A 22,207-nucleotide genomic window follows, 5' to 3' on the forward strand; every position below is an offset into this window, starting at 1 on the left:
GTGTTTGGAAATTATATATTTCAATATCTTTCTACAAAGTGCAAGCGTATACTAATGATTAGCGAAAGCACTAAACGGTTGACTGATAATACAGGGGCACTTTCTATCGAGAGTTGCTACTCGCGCTGCCGGTTATTCTTTGCGTCCTAGACCACAGGCGCGAAGTGAACAATTACATGTGTTACATTGTGCTTTTCTGACAGCCTAAAGATGTTGCTAGGCGCAATTGAATAGCCGCTGACCGCCTTGCTTTTTGCGCTATCGTTTACAACAGAAAACACCTCGTTCTACCTAAAACGCAGATTTACCGCAATGATGTTGGAACCGACGTAAATCCTCACCGTTTTCCAGTACTCTTCTGGAACCAACCATGTAATCGTTAGGACAGCTTTATTTAGCCACTTACGCATAGTCGGTTTTTGTCCGAGCTGCCCTTTATGTGCCACTCTTTGTATGCGACAGTCTCCAGGGTGCATGCAGTAAACGAGGTTCGCCGGCAGTGTGACCAAGGACGTGAAAAACACAGAAGAACGTTCTAATGAAGTTTGGTATATATTCATACAATGCTTTTTAATAAATGAAGATTTGTTATCGATGAACATTTTCCGCTAGTCGCGATAACTTCGGAGAGAGTTGAATGCTGAATGCCACCGCTGATTCCATTAGAATTCGCCAATTTTAGTGCGAAGGCTTGCCAAGCTAGGGACTGTGGTGTCTGCTCGTGATTCTTGCTGAAAGGCGAAATGAGTATATATTTATAACCGGAGGGACGTAGGCGACTGTACGAAGCAATGTAATTAGAAGCTTTAGCTACACATCAATTTAGGTAAAGCGCTTCGCCTTCAAGGGAAAACACAAAGTCATGTATGCGTTATTCTGTAAAGTTTTCTCACTTCATTATTCTTTTTTTTTTGTTTCTTCTAATACTTTTTATCCCCTTTGCCCCTTTCCTCGGCACAGAGTAGCCAGCCGATACTTGTACCGGCTAAGCTCCTTGTCTTTCCTTCTTTTTTTTCTCTCTCTTGTGTATGCTTTCTTACCTGGCCATACGTGTTTATCTGGTTTAAATGTGCCCTGAGCATAGAGGCATCGTCAACACGCATCCGTAGTTTCTTAGCTCAAAGCTTCCGTCGCTTAAACTGGATAATACTTGCGTTGTGATGTAGGGAGATCTCACGCTTTTTTCTACATTGCGATGTGCAGAACTGCTCGCCGTAGTACAACCGCAATTTCTATTTGCAGCCTTTTTCTGACGACGACATCGAAAGAGAGAAGTGGTTTTGGAGTTCACTCGCTATGATCTTGAGTAGAGAGCTTTGGGGTGTGGCTGGAGTGCGACATTTTTTTTTCTTGAAAACTACCAATACGGAAGTAACTTTCTCTACTTATAATAATTACGTTTCAGAGCAACATACGATATCCACGCAGTCTGTGTTAGTCTCAAGGCGCTTACATTCACAGCCACAGCTGTCCAAACTTTGAGCTGGTCTCAAAGCTGGAGCCGGTATTGTGCGATGTGAAAAAAAAAATAATAATAACATATTACTGGTTAAAAACATTGTGCATATATGTTTGTAATTATAGCTCTATGAAATGTACAAAGTGTATTTTTTATAATTCAATCATTTATCGCTACGTTTCAACGCCAATTCGCAGCTCCGACATTTTCCGTTGCATGTACATTTGTCGTCGTCCACACTGTCGCACGCCGGCCTCCACTCTCACATGAAAACCACTGCAAAACTCTCCTCAAAAGCTTCGCTGTACGGAGTACTCATTTATGCAAACAATATTTTGCTTACCTTAAGTTGCGAAATTCAGCAGCGTTGAAAAATAGTCACACATGCAGATTAAGAATGTGGACCGCGTCTTCATTGCGTGTGTCTGTGTTGTTTATATATGCTTACTTGCAGTACTGATTTGGCGCCACAATATTCATATACTCTTTACAATTTCAGTAAAGGCTCTGAGCGAGCTCCTCCAAAATGCCAGTTTCGTGGATACACCATGTATTAATTAAAATTGAGATATGATTTACATATAAACGTACTGCGAATCATTCAACTCATTATTTATTCCTGTGAACCAGTTTCGGATCGCAATTTTATCGCACCTTTAATACTAGCTCCTCGACCCACTTCGCGCACATTGTTTTATTTAGAGCGCACATGTAGCAATGAGACCTTTGCTTAGCGCAGAACCGGAAGCCTGAAATAAAGAATCAAGTGGTGGCGCCACTGAAATACGGCGAAACTGGACATACTCACTGCAGAACATTAAGTAATTATTTGGTTATCCTATGCAACGTGCTCTCATATGTGGTCTGCCTTTTGCTCACGGGAAAAGAGCACGCGTAGCGAAAGCGACAGAGTGAACATATTTCATCTAGCATCCCGGCAGCGGGAACTTTACAATTGCGAAATTATGAAATGAGCCTGGGGGTCTTCGCTGAAAACAACGCCATGCTTTTCCCCTGAATGAAGACACTAGTTCTTTCTCAGTTTTTGGCGTGTGTATCTTTCCAGCCATTCCAGTTTCTACACATAACAAAGAGAGTATGAAACGTCATTGAGATAATCCCTTTGTCGTGTTTGTCGCGTGTTAAAGTTTCCTCTAAAAACAACCTGATGTGTTTAAGCTAATCGGGCACAATGTATACACCGCACCAATTCCGAAGTAGACATAGAAGTACATGTTTTGCTAAATACCACTAACTTGAACTCAATGCTTAACAATTACGCGAAGCTTGCTGCAAAAGGGAACAACAGTTTTTTTATGTTAAGAGCAGGCTCGCCTGTTCGAAAGGCTTTTGTGGTGTAGTAGAATCAAGATATTGGTGTAGTAGCATATATGGCTTGTTCATGCTATAATGAAAGATAACTTCGTAGAAAAAAATTTAGGACTATATATAGTACATATATATATATATATATACAGACACACACACACACATATATATATATATATATATATATATATATATATATATATATTAAATCGTGATGTTATGTTAAAAAAAGTGACGCACGCTACTCGACCAGCTCGAATGTGGGAGTAAAGCGCGTCGTGAGGTCTCAGCTGTTTTTTAAATGCAGTAGCGCTTCCTCGATACCCGTATTACACCCGAGTTCTCGCAGGTTTGAGACGTGATACAAGAGGCAAATTGCAATGGCCGATTTGAAGCATTTGCGGAGCAACACCTTCTGCTCTGTATATAGCAATACTGTTTTAATGGCAGATCTAGAGCACTATGTGGGTGTTCCAACGGTAGATTGAGAGCACAAGCGGACACGGAATCACACTGCGCAGCAACCAAACTGCTCTGCTAAAATCGGCGGAGTGGACCGGAAGTCTCAAATGATGCACTTTCTGTTTTTTCCAGTACGCCACCAGGTCTCTATATACTATAATACCGGCGAAGGCTGGCGCATCGTGCGCTTCCTATTGCGCTAGTTGAGAGCAACAGCTCAGAAAGTGACGGTTCAAGTTCGGAAAGTGTACGAATGAATCTGACTGCGACGCGGAAACCATCGCTTACGAGCAAGTCCTAGCAATGTTTTGCCTTCCTGCCAAAAGACGAAAAATAATCGACTACGTCGGGGACGTCGTTTGCTGTTACTCACTGAGCAGCTGTGCCGAATTCGTAAGGATATAGTGCCTTTGAGCAGACCGGACTTTAAAAACTACCATAGCGTCCTAGCAGGCTATAATGCAAGCTACTCGCCATGATGTCGCGACCGTACTACATACGAGAAACCAATAATCATCGCGATCGTCCTGTTTGGCCCCACTCACCATAGGCGACATCAGACGGCTAACTGCTGGTGTCGGTTGCGTTATATCCATCTCCACAAGGGTCGTGGAAACGACGATTATTGCGATACAGCGTAGTTGCCTACAAATGCTGGGACCATAGCATAAGTGTGGCGACAAGCGACCGGCAGGAATAGCTCCGACTCTGGAGTCTGCCGTCTCTCTCCGCGTGCAACTACTGCAAAGCCGTGTTTGCGCTGTGTCAACCGTTCTTTCTGCTAGGGAAGGAGTGGCTTCACTTCCTACACAAGTTCGAGTTTGGTACTGGCCCGTAGCTACCTAGAATCCCGGCACTCGAGATTGCGCACTAAGATGCCCTCACCATACGTGTCCCATTAGCTTCGTTTGCCTTTCACCTCTGGGCATACCCGCTGGCCCCGTCCCCTTATGCACGTTATTAGGCTGCTAGTACGTCGTAGTTTCCATTCTTCCTCTACATTTTATCTTGAAGGGCGTGTGCTTTTCTTCACAGACGCCGACAGCCGTAGGGGCAAGGTCACACTGTTGACGTCAGCAAATTGTTAATAATTTTAAATTTTTTGTATGCATTTGTACGTCAGCTTGTACCTTAACCTTTAGGAAATAATTCTTCATGGCCTGGTGGGCACTAGTGTAGTCGCCTGTCTCTACGTTCGTGTAGCTTTGTACGCGGTTCACGTTACATCAAACGGGAGCCACCGCTCCTAGGCCGCGAAGGCAGACGATCATTCCACGTGACTCAACCGGCATGCAAGCAACGCTGGGTAGCTGCATAACTGGTTGCGTGATGTGAACGAGCGCCTCCCTTTCCCTGGCAGCGGTGCTTTTGTTCCAACTGCGGATTCGGAGGCGTCGCTCTACGCCGTAGTGACGGGGTCGCTCGCGGAGGCGGTCTTCCACTATGACTTTGCCATTTCAATTTTAGATCAGTGGGATAACGGTGAGCCCAAAATATTTGCTTATCAAATATAAAGGCAAGCCATAAATGTGTGACCTAAAGAAGCGCACCTGGCAGTCATGTGCATGTGCGTTTGGGAACACCACAGATCCTAAACAGGTTTTCGGTGGGATGATTATCAGGAAATAAGCATCACTATGGTGCTGCGAAAGAGATGTTTAGTAAAGAAAGGTTATCTTGATGTGCATTGTATTTTCTTTAGTCGCAGCGGCTTTCCATTCATTAACTCTACATTAGGGACCGCTACGAGTGCATGCCGCACTAGATTGCTAAATTATTCTTCTTCATCCCTATGAAGCGTATGAAGCGTTTCCATTCCGTTTTTCTTGAACGGTAATAGTAACGGCCAGGAAACAGGAACTACTCTGGAAGCACAGTACTCAGCTTTTTTCTACTTATTTAAGCCCACTTGGGTGGAGCGAAGAAATTGTGGGCTTATGCTTTCTGTTTGAAGCGCTCATACTAGCCCTTCGGCACACCTGTCCTCGGTTTTCTACGTGTCACCTCTGTAGACGAGGAGGAACAGCTAAGTTAGATATCTCGGAGACAGAAACTGCATGAAGGAAGCTGTTAAGAAAGGGGAAACTGGGAAGAGCAGTCGCAGAATTGAGACACTGCAGCTAAAAAGGATTAATAACGCTTCGGGACAGTCGAAGGAACAACAGCAAGTAAAAAGAACATCAGAATCCAAAAGTAGTCACTGCAGCACAGCAGAAACAAAGTAATACCTAAGTCTCCAGTTCAACTGGAAGAGTTGGTACGCGCACTCAGAAAAAAATAGGAATTGCGTAGCTGGTACAGACACTGCTGGGGTCTACGCTAGTCGAGGATGACGTTTTCGGTTCTATCCTTGCTTGGAACACTGCCACCTTACCTCCTAACCCATATCTGTTCTAGATCAATGGCTGAGTGAATCGATCGTTATTCGCACTCGCTGCACCACCACGTACATTGGCACAAGACAAGCAGGCAGAAGCAGCCCGTTCTCCTCTAGGGGCCATTGCGTGTGCCGCGGTAAAATACTCTGAGGGCGAAGTCGTGGCCGCCACTACTGAAGAAGCGAGCCCGCAGGAGGGCCTTTCCTCCACTCGCAGGCCTTTCTTTGTGCTGCCTTGTGGCTATGTTTGTTCGTCTATTTGTTTTTTACTTTAGTCCCGCGTCTGTTTTATAGTGTTTACATCGCTGTTGCAGTCGTTGTCATGATTTTCTCGTTTCATCTGTTCACCTGCTGTTTATCGACTCCAGCTGTAGCTACCACCGGCTGCAACTGAGCTCGCCCGCTCGGCTCATTCCCGTTGCGCGTCCTTCTTGCCTCTCAGGGATTTATTTTCCTGAATCCCACGAGGCCTCCTCGAACCTGATGATGGCGACGTATCCTATATCCGTCACCGGTATGAGAATTTCAGCCCCGGGTGAAGGCACAATCGTATCCTTTCCAGCGACTACACCGTTAAGCAGAGAAGCTGGCTGGTCGTTATGTTTTTGGGAGCAGCTCGTTCGTTTCCTCTCAAACACAAAAACAGCTGTGCAGTGTGCGAGAAAAATCTGGGAAGGCCTATGCGTAGCCGTCAGTTGCTACAACGATTTCATGTGCTGTTAGGAGGAACGCTTAGTCATGCGCTTGGGTAATGTTTTGGGTAATTGCTAAGTGAAACCTTATAACAAATGCTTTCGGCGTCAGCTTGGGGAGGCGGCAGTGACTCAGACAAGAAAGTTATGGTTCTGGAACGATGATTGACATTATATAACTACCATTAGTGTAGACAGTAATAGAAGGCTTTGTGTATCATTCGGTGACATGACTATCATTTATGACTGCGGCGCTCATGAAATTCTTGGAACACAGCGTGCGTCCGAGTACAACAGTGCTTGTGCGCACGTAAATATCCGACCACACAAGTATCTTATTTGTGGACACATATAGGGATAACACAATTTACAGGGAAGTTGTATAAGGCTAGCCGATTCGTTCATCCATCCATCCGTACATCCGTCCGTCCGTCCGTCCATCCGTCCGTCCTTCTATTGCCTGTACGCTGAAAACTCCTCCGGCGCAACCACATGTGCAGCGCAAAAAAAAAAAAAAAAGGGAGGCGGGCGATCGGATAGGCCAGTAATGAAGTTGGTCTCTGTCGCAGTTGAGCGCGCGCGCAGAACTTTCTCCCCGGTTCGGAAATGGGTAGGCCATGCCTCATGCGTACTCATGAGGAGCAGGCAGTTTTCGCTGAGCAATGCCGCGAGCAGAACCAGGAACGATCTCGTCTACGCCATGCCGACGCTGCAACCAGGGCACAAGAACAGGCTCGTGCAGCCGAGCGCAAGGGGCAACTTCGTACCGAGGATCTGGTAGCCTACCAAGTGGTCCTTTAATTAACCATTGGAATTCACCCAGTGATTAACACCGGGGCCGCACGTTTCAGCTTCGCTGGTTAGCCATCTGTACGGAGCACTTGGGAAATGATTTTGAATAATGTGACATGTAATGCTTCCGTAGTAAAAAAAAAATATGCTGCGAGAACAATTTTATTGCGTACAAAGCATGAGACGCCGCCATGAATTACACAAAGCATTATTCACCTTAAAGAAAGATATATATGATGCGCAATACGATAAATATAAAAGGTAAATCTCGATTCTTCCTTGAACTTGGTATGAAATTAGGAGCACACCTAATAGCTTTTTTTTCGAAGAAAATTTTGTTGTTTCCCTGATGATTCTCTCTCTATCTCTCTCTCTCTTGTTATAAACCTTATCACAAACAATGCACCTATTTCAATAACCACCCTGGAATTGACGTACGAGGAAAATAAGCATATATTTGTGGAATAGCCTACACAGCATGAAAGACAAAACACATAAGCTGTTTCTCTGTTCCGAATTGCGTCGAGAACCTTTCTTAAGTGTAATTAGTGCTTGCTCCTTATCAGGTTTCAGGTTTATTGGCATCAGTTTTATCAGTTTTATTGACCTGCCGTGGTTGCTTAGTAGTTGCTTAGTGGTTATTGTGTTGGGTTGCTAAGCGCGAGGTCGCGGGATCGAATTCCCGCCGCAGCGACTGCATTTCGATGGAGGCGAAATGTGAAAACAGCCGCGTACTTAGATTTAGGCGCGCGTTAAAGAAACTCAGGTGGTCCAAATTTCCGGAGTCCCCCACTACGGCGTGCTTCATAATCAGAAAGTGGTTTGGCACGCAAAACGCCATAATTAAAATTTAAAAAAAATATCCTGTTTATTGCGCATTTTCGAGCCTTTCTAGCTATGTCTTGTCTTCCCATGATAATGGGAAGAAGACAAGTCCACCCGTCGAAACGTTGGCTCCTGCATTCACCTTCTTCTAGTTTTGCTCATCGTCTTGAATTTCCATCTCCCTCCTTCCCTGTGTTTACCCCCATAATTACCATTGTGAAATGACAAGAGATAGCTAAACAGGATCGAAAATGCGCAATTCAATTACAGCGATGTAATCATAACTAATTTTGCTTTGCGCCGACACGACAGCAGAAAAGGAGGCCCGAACATTACATTCGACAAACAAGCAAAAAGAAGCCATGACGGTAATTTTTGGCAACCTCTTCTAATGAGGAGGTTGTGCTTTCGCTCCCCAACGGCGACAACTTTTCTTTTCATCCAATTTCATCTCCATCCCCCCCTTTATTACTTTCTACATTTGAATTTCAACTACAGCTAATTCCCCCAATGCTTTTCTATGCTTCATTGACTGTTGGCTTTATATGATCATGATTTTCCAATTCGAGCCCCTGAGTTCTCCTTCTTGTCTCGTTCATAATAATAATTGAGTTACTAGTTCACTTTCATTTCCTTGCTGCCTTTGTGTCTTCGCTTATTTAATTGCTTTTTTTTCAAAATCGCGTTCGCTGTTTACTGGAGCACTGAAGCACCACACGTGCCTGACATTTCGATGACGAGGCTGCTTTATTTTCCCTAGAAGAAGAAAACACATCACACGGGATGGAGGTCGGAGAGGTTGTCTGCGTGCACCTGGGGTGTGGACTTGGATGGAAGGTGGGTACCAGAAGAAAGGAAATGAGGGTCGTGCAGGATGTTCATGAGCAAAAAAAAAAAAAAAAATAGGGAAAGGCTGGCAGCTGCGGTGAGCAGAAAGATGAGACGTGTTTGTGGAAGCGCCGCAGCTAGCTCGGAACGAACGTTAATAACCACACCTGGGGCACCGAAGAGTCCGTGACTTTGTAACCAATGTGTTTCTCGATCATTTACGCGGAACTAGATTCCGCCAGAGGGCAGCAAAACATCGAGTGAGACTTTATGTGAATCCATGTTTGTGCAAACATGCGATGCGGAGAAAAGGGGTCGCTAGCTAAAATACAACCCCTGAGCAAAAAAAATCAAAATCAACATCGCTGCTTGCCGGAAAATGGACGCCGAAGGACTAATTCGTCGAAGAAGTTAGGCGCCTGCTGGTTGCACGTAGGTGTTGCACGCCACATGTTCTTTCGTGGGCGTTGTTGTTTTACCATTTTAGCTTCGCTTCCCACAGATCGGGAGGATGCTAAACTCCCGTCGTTCCCGCCGACGTGGTTTCAGTGAAAAATGCTGCACGTTCCGCACGTATCTGAGTATTATGGCCAAGCGTGACCGCCATATATGAATATAAGGATGGAATTTTGCCAGCCGAGATTAAGACCTGCATAATTTGCATCGCTGGATTGGTCAATGGCGAACAGAAAGGGAGAAGAAGGGAGAAGAAAGGGAGAAGCCGCTCGAGTTGAAAATGAATGTCTTGCATGCCTTTGTAAAGTATTTAAATGCTTCATTGAAAGATTGAGGGCGTGGAAGCTTATAGATGACAGTGAAGGAATGCATGCAAACAGTCTGAGCAATTAGATTTGTTTCCAACGCGTCCGTGAGTGAGAGGGCGCACATTCCCACTGGGCGGGTGCATGGAGATGACTGATTTAGTGGTACGCTACACTTCTTGAATCCGCAATAATTTCTCATCCGCAGATTCCTGGTAACACTTTGGACAAAGTCGCTCTCTTAGGCGTGTCACTGCGCAACACAATTTGTAGTCGTTCATGTTTAGTGATGAATTACGTAGGTTCAACAAGTTGAAGCTACCCTCATGGTGTACCAATGGCAAGAGTACAGGAAGTCGGGGACATGAACTAAGACAAGCGTTGCAAACTTGTCACGATGCAGAGTGTATATGCGTAGGTTATTCACTAAACCGGTCTTACTCTTATGATGGGTATATCTGAAGCTGACAAACACATGAAATCTATGATGGCCACATTTGATGCTAAGCCCCTGCTGCTATACAGTGTTCTGAACGAAGCTATGAGCTCGGAATGCGTCGAAATTAATATTTATCGTGCGGACGTGCTTGACATTTTCACAATAATCCCAGTGCGAGATATGCTGCGATTCTGCAGTTTCTTTCTGCCGACGCAAAATTTGAAAATTTTTCCTGTTGTTTGCACTACTTCGTCTGAAACTCGCTGCTGCCATCCGTACGAGCAGAACATCGACTACCAACTTTCGGATTTTTATCAGTGCCAATTTGCAGTGATAAAAACAGTGCTGAAAAGTGACCAAGTAATAAATAAATGTACTCGGTGCAACTAGTTACAGGGATATTGTGCATATTTTTGTGGAATAAAATGCAAATATATGATATATATGTCACTGCTCTATGAAATCCACGTCACCAATGGCAAGTGTGCCATCAATATTGTAACCAAACCTTGAAGCTGTCTCTTTTTCTTCTTCTATTAGCGAAAAGAGAAGCAAAAAACACAAGAAATAAGGTGTCGTTTCAACTCGCTTTTTTCTGCGAGGCATCAGGGGAGCCTGATTTGAATTTAAAGCCCAAGTACGTGCCTGTGGAAAACAACGGTCAAGGGTCTGCGGCTACTTCAGTACAAGTTCAGTACTTTACCGCACGTAGAAAAAAAAAAAACATTCGAAAATTGAAACGGAACGTGCTTACCAGAAAACACCTAGTTATGGTCCCCCCCCCCCCATGGACATACAATGTTCTGTACTCAATCTTGGCGAAACAGAAAAGGCAATAATATCCCTACAGTCCTCTGCAGAAGTTTTGATTTGTAAGGCTAAAATAGGAAAACAATTGGCTGCACGGAAAGTAAAAGTCCATGCAGCCCCAGTCCCTACTTCATGTGCATTGAAACATCAACGCCAGCAGATTGCCTGCTCCATTGCGTCGACCAGCAATGATAATAATAATAAAAAAAAGAAAGGCTTGGGGAGGTTGGCTTGTGAAGGGCTGGCTGCACTCGTACAGAAGTGGCTTTAAGAGCGAGGGTCCAGCCGCACAGGGAGTGGGCAAAATGAACGGACAGTGGGGGTATGCGTCGTGTTTTGCCCTTGCTATGTTCAGAATATGCGTACCTCAGTGGGTGCACAGGATGGTCGGCACACACAAGCGAGAACAAGAGTCACCTTGGGTCTTGTGTTATTTCATAGCAAGCGCTGCGAACCCGCACACGGTGATACATGCACAACCACAGCGCAAAGTTTCATTTTCTCTCTACGAACTGAAGTCTGATACTGTTTTGTGTCCTGCGCCACAGAGTGAGGAATGGCGAGCTTGTCATGTTCGCTGACCGGAAGTAGATACGACGGCGCGGCGCTCCATAGCACACGAGCTTCCCTCTTCTTGTCTTCTCATTTTGCGCACTCCCCTTCGCCTTTCATTGGGCGAAGGGGAGTGTGAGGTTTTCACGTGCTTTTGCTCTTCCCTGCGTCCTACGTGCCCGCCACATCCTCATTTTTTTCAGACTGTTTGCTTTGTCGTTTCCTGTTTTTCTTTTTTCTCGGAACACCACAGGACTTAACTTGGAAATGAAGTGTTCGCGACATTTATAAAGGAACACTATATTCGAATTTTATGATGCAAAACAGATTTTCATTTTTTTTTATTGATATGATATAAGGAGATGTTGGCGCACAGTTTAAGGCGCCGGCTACTCCTCATCTCTTCAGTGGTTCTGTCATACATCGTACAGTGTTCAAGGTGACATATCAAATAGTCTTTTCACACAAGCACCAGGACATATCACGCAACGTTTCCACAAGAAGAATATGACGTAAGGAACACATGCTACATACAATATACAATGTAAATGTCTCCACACTTATGTAGGTGAAAGTCTCAAAAGTACAAAAAATATTGTCGCCTAATAACACATTGTCTAGTCAGCGGGTGGTGCATACATCGTGTGAATGCATTATCACATACAGTCACATTAGAACAGTCAACATAACATAATTCACAAACAGATGGATATATACAGTGACAATGAAATGAAGGGAACAATGAAAGCACTAATAACGTCCAGCAATGCCGCTGTCTTCAAGAAAAGTCTTTAGTGCTTTTAAAGCACTCTTCTGTAAGGCCGTTGTTGGCCAAGGGCCCAAAAGTTTCCTTAAACTGAAAGGTCTGCGGTCTAATTTAATTAGCGCTGATTTAAACCGGTTTCTTGGTGTGTCGTGATGTGGGCAATCTAGAAGGCTAGGCACTGCCTACACAAAGCATTTCTTACACAGAATTGGCCGTGCGGAAACCCCCGAATGTGATTGTGGATTTATAGACGAAGATATATATCACCTCCTTCTATATTTTCATTCATTAGGACTCGGAAGAATTGAAATGCACTCTAGTGCAGTTGTTTGATTCGTACTTAACTAATGCTTCCTAACGCTACTACAAAAAAAAAAAAAAAAACGAAAGAAAGGCAATAACCTCCCAGTTGGGAAGATGGCCTCAGCGCGAGCGCCCTTCTTTGATTCGAGTAAGCGCAGACGGCAAAATGCACCATGTTCATTCGACTCCAATAAAGCATTTGTCGAGTGCCATGACCCCGAAAGAGTCTACACGACTAGCCCTTGGCATAGCTTTCTTATTGTGAGTTTAATTTGTTGAAGAGGGTGGTCTGGGATGCTGCTTCTTACAAACTGATTATTCATCGCTCGAGAACAGGCTGAGTAGACAGAATGAAAGCGTGCTTGCCACAGCCGGACTTCTGAGCTCAGTGTAGAGTCGTGCAGTGTAGATACGCAAGAAAAAACAACGCGCAAGGAAATAAATAAATACATAAAAGCAATAAGTATTTAAGAGTTGAACATATATTACAAAGCGCCATGACAAAGAAATCTTCCGAAGTGATCAACGGCCATGGCTTTTTCTTCTTGATTTCTTGTTTGCTTTTGAAAACAAGGTCTTCTCAACTAACTTTATACCGGCTTAGCAAATCCTGGATCTGTGCATGTTGAAACCAATCAGAAAACTGACCTATTGGGCTTCCGCAGTGTTGCAGCGAGTCCAAGAAGCCCCTGAGATTAGGTTTGAACGAGAGAAGGGAGAGTCTCAGTGTAGGTGAAATTACGATATCAGTTTATATGGGAAATTCCATAAGCAGGCTTTCTCACACACCTAGTTTGACCTAAGCACAATGGCGGACTTCGAGATATAATCCTAATGAAGGTGTCCAAATTAGTGCTGCTGACGCAATTTCTGCTGCCTCCCGTCGCACGCTCCATCAAAGCTTTGAAAACGCGTGTCTCAAGTTTAACAATGCTATTAGCTGCAAAACTTGGTAGTTGCAATTCAGCTGTGTGAAAAAGCCTGCTTACGGAATCTCGCATATCCCCCAAACAGCGAAAACTTACCAGAATACACTACACTCCAGTATGGAGTGCACCGCCGCAGAAAAGATATGTCCAGGCGAAGCCGCCGTATGGCACTAGCTTGTAAAATGGAGTGAGAGTACGCTTCGAATGGGGAGGGCTCGCGTGAGGCAATGATGTCTGGAAGTCGGTTTCGAAGGCGCTTACAAGGAAGGATAATTAGTGGCAAAGTAGGTAAAATTAACGCTACAGGCTGTAATTACCGCCAACATAGTCGAAAATTGACATCGCACACTTGTCCAGTAAAGGGTGCACTGCCACGGGTATAGGCTTGCTGAGGCAAAGCCGCCCTATGGCACACTTTTGGGAAGGGAAATGAATTCGCTTGGAGTAAGCAGTGCTCGCACGAGGCAATGCTGACTGGAAGCCGGCTTCCGCGGCGTTAACATCAGGCGAGAATCAGCAGCAGAGTAAAAGCAAAATTAGTGGTGTGAGCCTTATTAGAACCAAAACATTGAAAAATTAACCACTTTGCAATGTGAACGGCGCACTGCCTGTAAAGGGTGCACTGCCGTAGCTGAAGATATGCTGAGGCAAAGCCACCGTAGAGACACTTATGGGAAGGGAAGTGAGTTTGATTGGTGAAACCAGGGCTCGCGCTAGGCAGTGTTGTCTGAGAGCCCGCTTCGACAGCATTGATAGTAAGCGAGAATCACTAGCAGAGTAGGCAAAATTAATGGTATGGGTGTATTTAGCACTATTGTGGCCAGAAGGAAACACTAAAGAAGAGCCTGGCTGCGACTCTACAGTTGCTAGTAAGTACAACAGGGCGTGGTATTTCCGGAGGCGCCCGACGTTCGTGCGCAGACGCGAGTAAGAGCGGGCGTGAGAGCGAAAATCTGAGTGCTTTTGCTCCTTGATTATAGGACTTTGCCTGGGCAGGAGAAGCTGCTTAGTTCATGTTGTATGTGTTTGTCCCTAGACGTGCCGGCATTGCTGAGAGGGGTCTAGTTTACGCTCCGGGGCTGTATGCCGCCACGGTGAACCATGTCCAGCAGTGGACACTGACGCCCCATTTCGGGATCGCTGTGTTTAAAGGTACGTGGAATGTGCGCGAATCCCAGAATCTAATAGAAAGTCGAACAGACTTTTTCACGTCTGCGGCGCTCGTCCTGGGTCATTCATGCCGAATTGTACCTTTCTCGCGCCTGCCGGCCCTGTATCTCCAAAAAAACATTACTGATTTTACCGGATAATCAGTCGGTGCCGTAGTAGAGGCCAGGCCTGCTCTCCTGGAGCAGTATGTTCGCTCATGCCAGGCTTTTCGTATAACGCTGTCCGTGACTCTTCAGGACCATGTTTCAATGGTCCCCTTTGAGTGCAATAAACGCATTCGTGCACAAACGTGCGCGAAAATTGGTCGACGGAAGCCGCGGAGCTAGCACAATGGAAGCAAAGCAGGTGCGTCCGGCGTATCTTTAGAAACAGTGATCACCTTATGGGGCCTCATTGCCTAGTGCCTCACCTGGTTCAACACGCCGGCAGCCAGCGTCGGAGCATGAACGAACTCGCGCATTGACATGGTCAGCATGCTACCTCAGTCCAAAAAGCCGGCACGCCTAGGGGCAAGCTGTTACAAAACGAGGAAAGAAGCTTCTCCTCCGTAGTACACAGGCAAAGTACGATATTCAAGAAGTAAAAGGCCCCCACATTTTCTCTCTCGCACCCGTTTTTAGTTGTGCGTGCGCACAAACGTCGGGCGCCTCCGAAAATACCACGCCCCTCTGTACTTACTAGCAGCTGTAAAGGCGCGGAAGCCGATGGTCTAATTTCTAGAGCATTGGGCTGTTGTGGAACCATGCTCGAAACGAACCGCCGGACATTTTTAGTAATTAGGCAAGTAGCACAGGACATCTGTCGCTCATCGTTTAACCCATTCCGCAGTAACTTGTGTTACTGGGTATGTAAGACTGCTTATGTGCCGCTCTTCAGCGAACGTCTTTGACGCGAACTTGGTTCTCTGATTATGTGCCACTGGGTATGACCCGCCCTTCAATGACCCTCTCTGATGCCAACTTGGACCCCTGGGGCTGTCCTTCAGTGAACCTCTTTTACGCCAACTTGAGTAACTGCGTACCGCTTAGTAGTCTGGCAGTTCAATGGCAAAAATATAGATTAAGATTTCTCCGATGCCGGGGAGGAATCAAATCTACATCATATATATTCAGGCAAACGTCTCTTAATGTATATTCACACAAGCGTCATGTGCGGACTTCGCAGAGGCGCCGCGCAATGATTCAGCGTGTCTAGAAGGATGCGCAAGAGGGGAGCCCGGCTGTACACACGCATGATACATGAAGCGTCTCTGTGTTTACAATAGGCGGGTTACTACTTCGCTTCATTGCTAACCACATTCGACATTTGTCGTGATAAGGGTTCTGCTGCATTTTTTTTCCTCACTGTTAATCGCTCGTTCCTCATTCGTATAAATCATGTTACGGCACCACTTTACAGTTTATCGGTAACGAAACAAACAACCACCGTCACTTTCATCAGCGTGTGAGGAACTCCCGCTGGGCAACTACGTCGATTTGCCCACTATATTGATGGTCTCTTGTATTCAACTACGACGTGCACGCATGCTCTACGTGGGGTTAAGGTAGTCGTAGGAATGGTGCGGTGTAGCAGGAAGATGATTTTTCTCCCCTAATTCAAACAGTCCGAAAGGCAGCAGACAATGACTTTCCCAAGATAGGCGTTGATTGATCTATCTATCACCGGGAGAAAGAAATCACCACAAGGGAGCTAAGCAAACACATTCTACCGAGGAACGCAATAGACCAAGACAAAAAATGCGCGTGCGCCGCGGTCTTCTTGCTTCTCCGTGCACTCGCATTAAAGGAAGGACTTTGGAGAGAAAAACGGCTCTGGCTCACGAAAAAGAGCTCCTGGTTTCGTGGCACTATTGGCTGGGTAGGGAGCACTTTATTTTTCATGGTGGTGTGGGAAGAGATGCTCACGTTTAGTACACGTGCACATTTGCGCCTATTTTCTGCAAAACGTATTGCGTACGTACTTGTGCGATAGCATGTCCGAACTGCAAGACGTGGAAGAAGCCGTCTCACGGGACAGCTCATGGAACCCTGAGCACCAGCACAGAGAGCAGGGTGGGGTGATTGCACGCCTCGCCGAGATACCGGGCAGCCAAAGCTGACTGCAGCGTGAATCCCTAGGCTACGGGATTAGAACACAGGGAGTCCAATCGCCGCATGGTCATCTGTCATGGGGTGTAAAGAAGGAGGGCTGCGTTTGCGCCCTATCTCGCTGAGATTTTTCTAGGGGTGCCCCGAGGTTTGTCAAACTTGAAGTATCCTCGCCGTACGTTACATTACCCGAACACCACCTGGCGCTTCTTGCTTCTTCACCGATTCACTTTTGCTTTTCCTTCTGACCAAGAAAATGCCTTTCGCCCACTTTCGGGAGGCGATTCATCCCCGCCAGTCTTTCAACTGATGGCGTCTCTTTGAACGTCGTTTACTTGTTTTCAACAGTTGAACAGCTGTAGCTGCGGTTTTACTTAAGTGGTAGGTTGTATCGTTCTAAGGGAGGCAGTATTTCATTTAATAGGGAACTGCGTGGGATTCGAATAAATATTCATCTTTGTGGAAAGATTTTTTCTGTGGATGAAAGTTTTTATCTACGTACAAAATTACGATGCTCTGTCATGAGCGAATGGGGCAACATTGTATTCTGTTAGAAGGCATGGTTGAATTTCAAGTGGGATTCGAGATGATAGGCCTCCTATGCCACGGAGTGACTATTTGAAAAAGACCAATATTTGCGCGGTCCCCAAACGAGCTCTATGATTTGGGGGTCGCAGCCCACCGTTTGAAAAGACGTGCTTGCGTTCACTAGAAAGGAACCCACAGATACAGTAAATAGAGTGCCATAAAAATAGCGGTCAGCAATATATGGACAAATAGGCGTTCTTTATTGCTGAGTACATCGCCCCACGTGGAATAAATGTTCTCAAGGCTAGAGTCATCATCATGACTTTCAATATCTAGGAAGTTCATCTACAGCTTTCCACATTTAAATGAAGAGCGACTATATTGTTAATTTTCTTCTGCAGTGTGAACATGAAAACTGTTGCGCTTTACTTGTCGAACAGAAAACGATCATTTGGCAGCAAAGTATACGCGTAAAAGGAATACCGTATTGGAAGTAAGATTAGTGTGCCTCTTAGTATCCTTAGAATTAATCTTAAGATATAGTTGCTGCAGAGTGTTACGCACACGTCTACTAACCATAAAAATAATTTGCAGCTCTTTATATAACATAGATGTAATTGATCACAGACTGAATGATCTCTCTCAGAATCGACCGCTACCACACGGTGTATTCTAAATTTTCGCAGAGGCTAGTGATTGATAGAGGAGTGTGAAAAAAAAGTGAACAACGAACTGTTATTCATAGTCGATCAGGGCGGATGTGGCACGGCAGCTTGCCATATATAAGTACGTCAATAATACAGCGTTATCAGTTCTGCCTCTTGAAACTCCTCATTACAGGTCGCAACGCTTGTGCAATCGGTTCAATTTCATGCGCATCTACGGAAGGAATGATTCATTTACCTACTCCGCTCTTCCAAAAGCCATTCGCCTTTGGAACGGCCTTCCTAAGGCCATCGCTAATGAGAGCGACGAAGAAAATTTCCGGCATCTTCTAACAATGCATTTTCCAAATTTTGCAGCACCTAACCTGCTATCTTTTTCTTTCCTTTCCCGTTATTAATGTACTACTATTCCTTTAATACAGTTTGGATAGGCAATTATCTACCGCTCGCTCTGTAACTGTATTGATTATATTTTACTTTGTGAAAGTTTAGAGTTCAGTGACCTCTCGCGTTCAAAAGCATTCGGTTTGTCCATTGTACAATCGTAACACCATATTACTGTAAGTTAACGCATTTCTTACGCGGTATATTTTGTATATGTATTCACAGATGTATTCTAATTATTCTATATTATTAACCTTAAGTGTACTCTCCCCACTTACGCAATGCCTCTAGAGGCCTGTAAGGTATCTTTAAATGAATAAGTAAATAAATAAATATATAAATAACTATAAAAGTTCTTGTCAAACTTCCTTGTTCTTCCAGGATTTTTCATTTTCTCTGTTGTTTTCTTGAGATAACCGTAGATCTGACCAGTCTCTTCTTCAGCAACAGATCTAGATTGTGCGATGTCTTGCAGAGTGACACATCTTCATGCGCAGCCATTCGCCATTTGTCCCATGTGTCATAACATGTCACTGTGCAGAAAGGCATGACGCGTGCTCTCTATTGGGTAGAGGCCCCCGAGAATAAAGCGAAGGAATGAACTCTACCCTTGATTTTAAGCTGCAGTAGCAACAATAACCTAAAATCAAATGGCGCAGAACCCCGCGTAAGCACAACAGGACAAGCTGTGATTTAAGTAGAATGCTCACTCTGAGGAAAACTTAATCCCTCTTTTGCGCATCGGCCTTACAGGGGTACTACAGATGTGCGACGGAGAGGGATCTTATTTATTTATTTATTTATTTATTTATTTATACCCTCACGGCTATATGTATTGGAGAGCGTAGGGGTAAAAATGAAAAACCCTGACAAAGGCATAAGGGTTGAGGCATGGGCGAGGTGGTACTGCATTCTAAAACTGGTACAGCGCAACATAGAAAGAAAAAAACAAGCCGAGTCAGTCAGATGATTGTTTCATCTAGCCGGCTCAGCTTGTTTCTTTTTTTGTAGGTTGCGCTGTACCAGTTTTAAAAAACAAAGGCACAACTGTACGTGACTGAAGAAAAATATAATAGGCTTTGTATTTATGCAGTGTAATCTAAGGCATTTTTTAATTACATGATGGTCCTTGATAGTGACTGCGCAAAGGCAATTTCATTCTTTGGAAGTCCGGGGTAAGAATGACTCTAAGAAAGCGTTAGTTTTGCACATGACTGTACCAGCTTTATATGGGCAGTCTAATCGAGTCGAAACGAAATGCGGGGGCAACATAAGCTTGTTTCACAGTTGGGTATGTTGATGCAGCGAGTGGAAAATGCACAAACAAAGTATTTTACTGTGCGATAACAGAAATGTAAAGTCGAGGCTTTTTTTTTCTTTTTCACGTTAGCTATGCCAGCTGTTCCGGTGTAATTACCGGGGAGGAAGCGGGCAAACTTATTGTGTGCCATTTATAATGAGTGGAATAATTTGCTGTAATATGGGTGCCATACCGAAACAGTGTGTTCAAATTTTGAACGAATCAGTGTTGTTTACATTACAAGTTTTGGCGAAGAAGATGCTCGTGAGAAGTTACGACAGAAGAATCCTAGCATTCTACTAGCACTTTTAATTATGCGAAAGATGCGCACGGCCCAAGTAACGCTTTGTAATGTGAATAATGAGCTATCTATAAGAATAAGCAGACTGTAAGAAGGTGTTACTGAATAAATAAGTGGGTGCTGAGTCTGATGTTCTAGATATACGCATATGTCTACATTTTGTAATATTGAGATCCATGCAGCAGGCATTATGTATGCACCAATCGTTAACAGCGCTAAGGTCAGACCAAAGACTATTTATGTCTTCTGCGGCCGCTACTTTGCGGGGAATTACGTAGTCGTCAGTTAAAAGGTTAATATCGGAGAAGACATACGCGGGTAAATAATTAATTTGAAGGAGGGAAAATAAGACGTTGAATACTATTACCTTGAGGTACTCCAGATCGTACGGCAATCCCTTCAGAGCACGTGTCATTAGCTGTAACTAACTGCGAATCCTTAGACAGAAAACGAGCCAAGTTGTAAGTTTAGAATCGGCGTGAAGGCACTGCATTTTGTGCTATAGTAGTCTTGTGGCACAGCTTAATAAATGCCTTCGAAAAGTCTAAAAATACACAGTGAAATAAAGAAGAATGATCAAACATGGCTTTCAATTTATGAATACAGCATTGCTGCAGCGGGTTGTAGCGTTTAGACTATGAATCCTCCTGGCGTAGAAGTGAGTACGTCCTCGAGTAGGAGCGAAAGAAAAGGGTTCATTTTACTTTATTCACACTGGCTCCAGTTATCGAAGCCCACTCCATGTAAGAGCACTTTAAATGTATCAGCTCGCTACATGTCTGAGCACGCATCACGAAACGTCAGCACATGTCAGGGCACACTCACTGCACCAAAGGAGTCCGCGTTTAGAACAGTCGTCTTCCCTAGGTGACTAGACAATGGAATCTGATGACTGTGTCTCCGCCAATTATAATCGTCGAACCGTTCGCAAAGTGCCACCCATGATGTCGCAACTTTCCACGGTAGTCTGCCTCCAATGTCGCGCGATCGCCGCCGCATTCGAGGCAGTCACGTGGTAATTTGGGAAGCTGAACTCGACGCAGTTTTAACGGAAGTCCTCGACGTTGGCCCTTTGCATGAATTAGTGGTCAGGTTGTCGGGGTAAGGAGACTGGCTTTCACGGTCGGTACAGCTTACGGAGTGCGGTGGCCGTTGTCGCATTGAAGTCAGCTTCTTTAGTTGCGCGTCAGAGTCGGTATCGGGCCCCGTCACCGTCTGGGTGAGCGCTGATGAAAGGGCTGCCTCGTGGAGAGCATGCAAAGAATGCGCACGGCCGATTTGGGGCGTAACAGCTTGGAAGATGAGTTTCAAGTGATTCGAATTTTTGAAATAAAGAAAAAGTTAGAAAAAGTTAGCAAGGCTTGAAAACAGGATGTGTTCTAATATTTTGCATGATATACTGGTAAGTGAAATAGGTATCTTGTTTAAAGGGGAGTGCATATTACCTGATTTTACGAGTTGTATCACCTTCCCGACCTTCTAGTCTGCAGGAAATCAAGTGACTGCTGGAATATTTTGGTTAAAGGGTCCCCACTTGAAAAACACAACAGGAAATTTTCAGTCTGTCATATTTTGGGACGTTGTTTCTCTCGTTCTGTTGTCTGTAGTTCTGTTGTCTGCACTTCTGCTGTGTGTAGTTCTGTTGTCTGACGTTCTGTTGTCCGTAGTGTGACGTCCTGTAGTCGAAAGTTCAGTAGTTCCTGATCAATATTTAATTAAAAATTGACAGAGACCTCTTTAAAGATATGTAAATTTATTAGTACAAGAAAAGAAAAATATAAAAAAAAGAACACGTGTCCCACCCCGGATTCGAACTTGGAAGCTGAGGATCACGAGCCCAGCATCTTACCACTGCACCACGCAGAGTTTTTTTTCTTTATTGCATGGAATTATCGGCAGTGTCAAACGAATGCAATTACATTACATATGAACGTACATAAGAAGGAAATTCACACATAATATGCAGTCCAATGACAGTTCAAAATTCTGGCAAACACAAGCGTTCAGACGTGAAATCCATTTGGGTACGGGATCATATGTAGCCACCACACTACGGACTTGAGCAGTCTCTTCTCGGGAGATAGACCTTGTCGAGCGAGGTGGCTCGGCATGTCTGTCGATTATTCGACTAGTCCATAATGAATAAAGTCTTAATAACATAAACGAATCGTATGGTGTATTACTGGCTGTCGTATTGAAAGGAAGGAACCGGATACCATAATATGCGAGAGGAAAGTCTTTTTTGGTAGTTCTTTGTAATATGTCCCAAAAAAGAAATGCGTCACGACAAAGTATAAAGCAATGTTCTGTTGTGTCGGGTTGATTGCAAAGTCTACAATTTGTATTCCAGGGTACATACAGTCCTTTTTCCTGAAGCCACGTTTTAACTGGTAGTGTGGAGGTGTGCAGCTTAAAAAAAACGTTTTCGCTGCTGGCGCAATGCACAGT

Source organism: Dermacentor andersoni, chromosome 5, assembly GCF_023375885.2.
Source record: "Dermacentor andersoni chromosome 5, qqDerAnde1_hic_scaffold, whole genome shotgun sequence".
Taxonomy (NCBI): Eukaryota; Metazoa; Arthropoda; class Arachnida; order Ixodida; family Ixodidae; genus Dermacentor; species Dermacentor andersoni.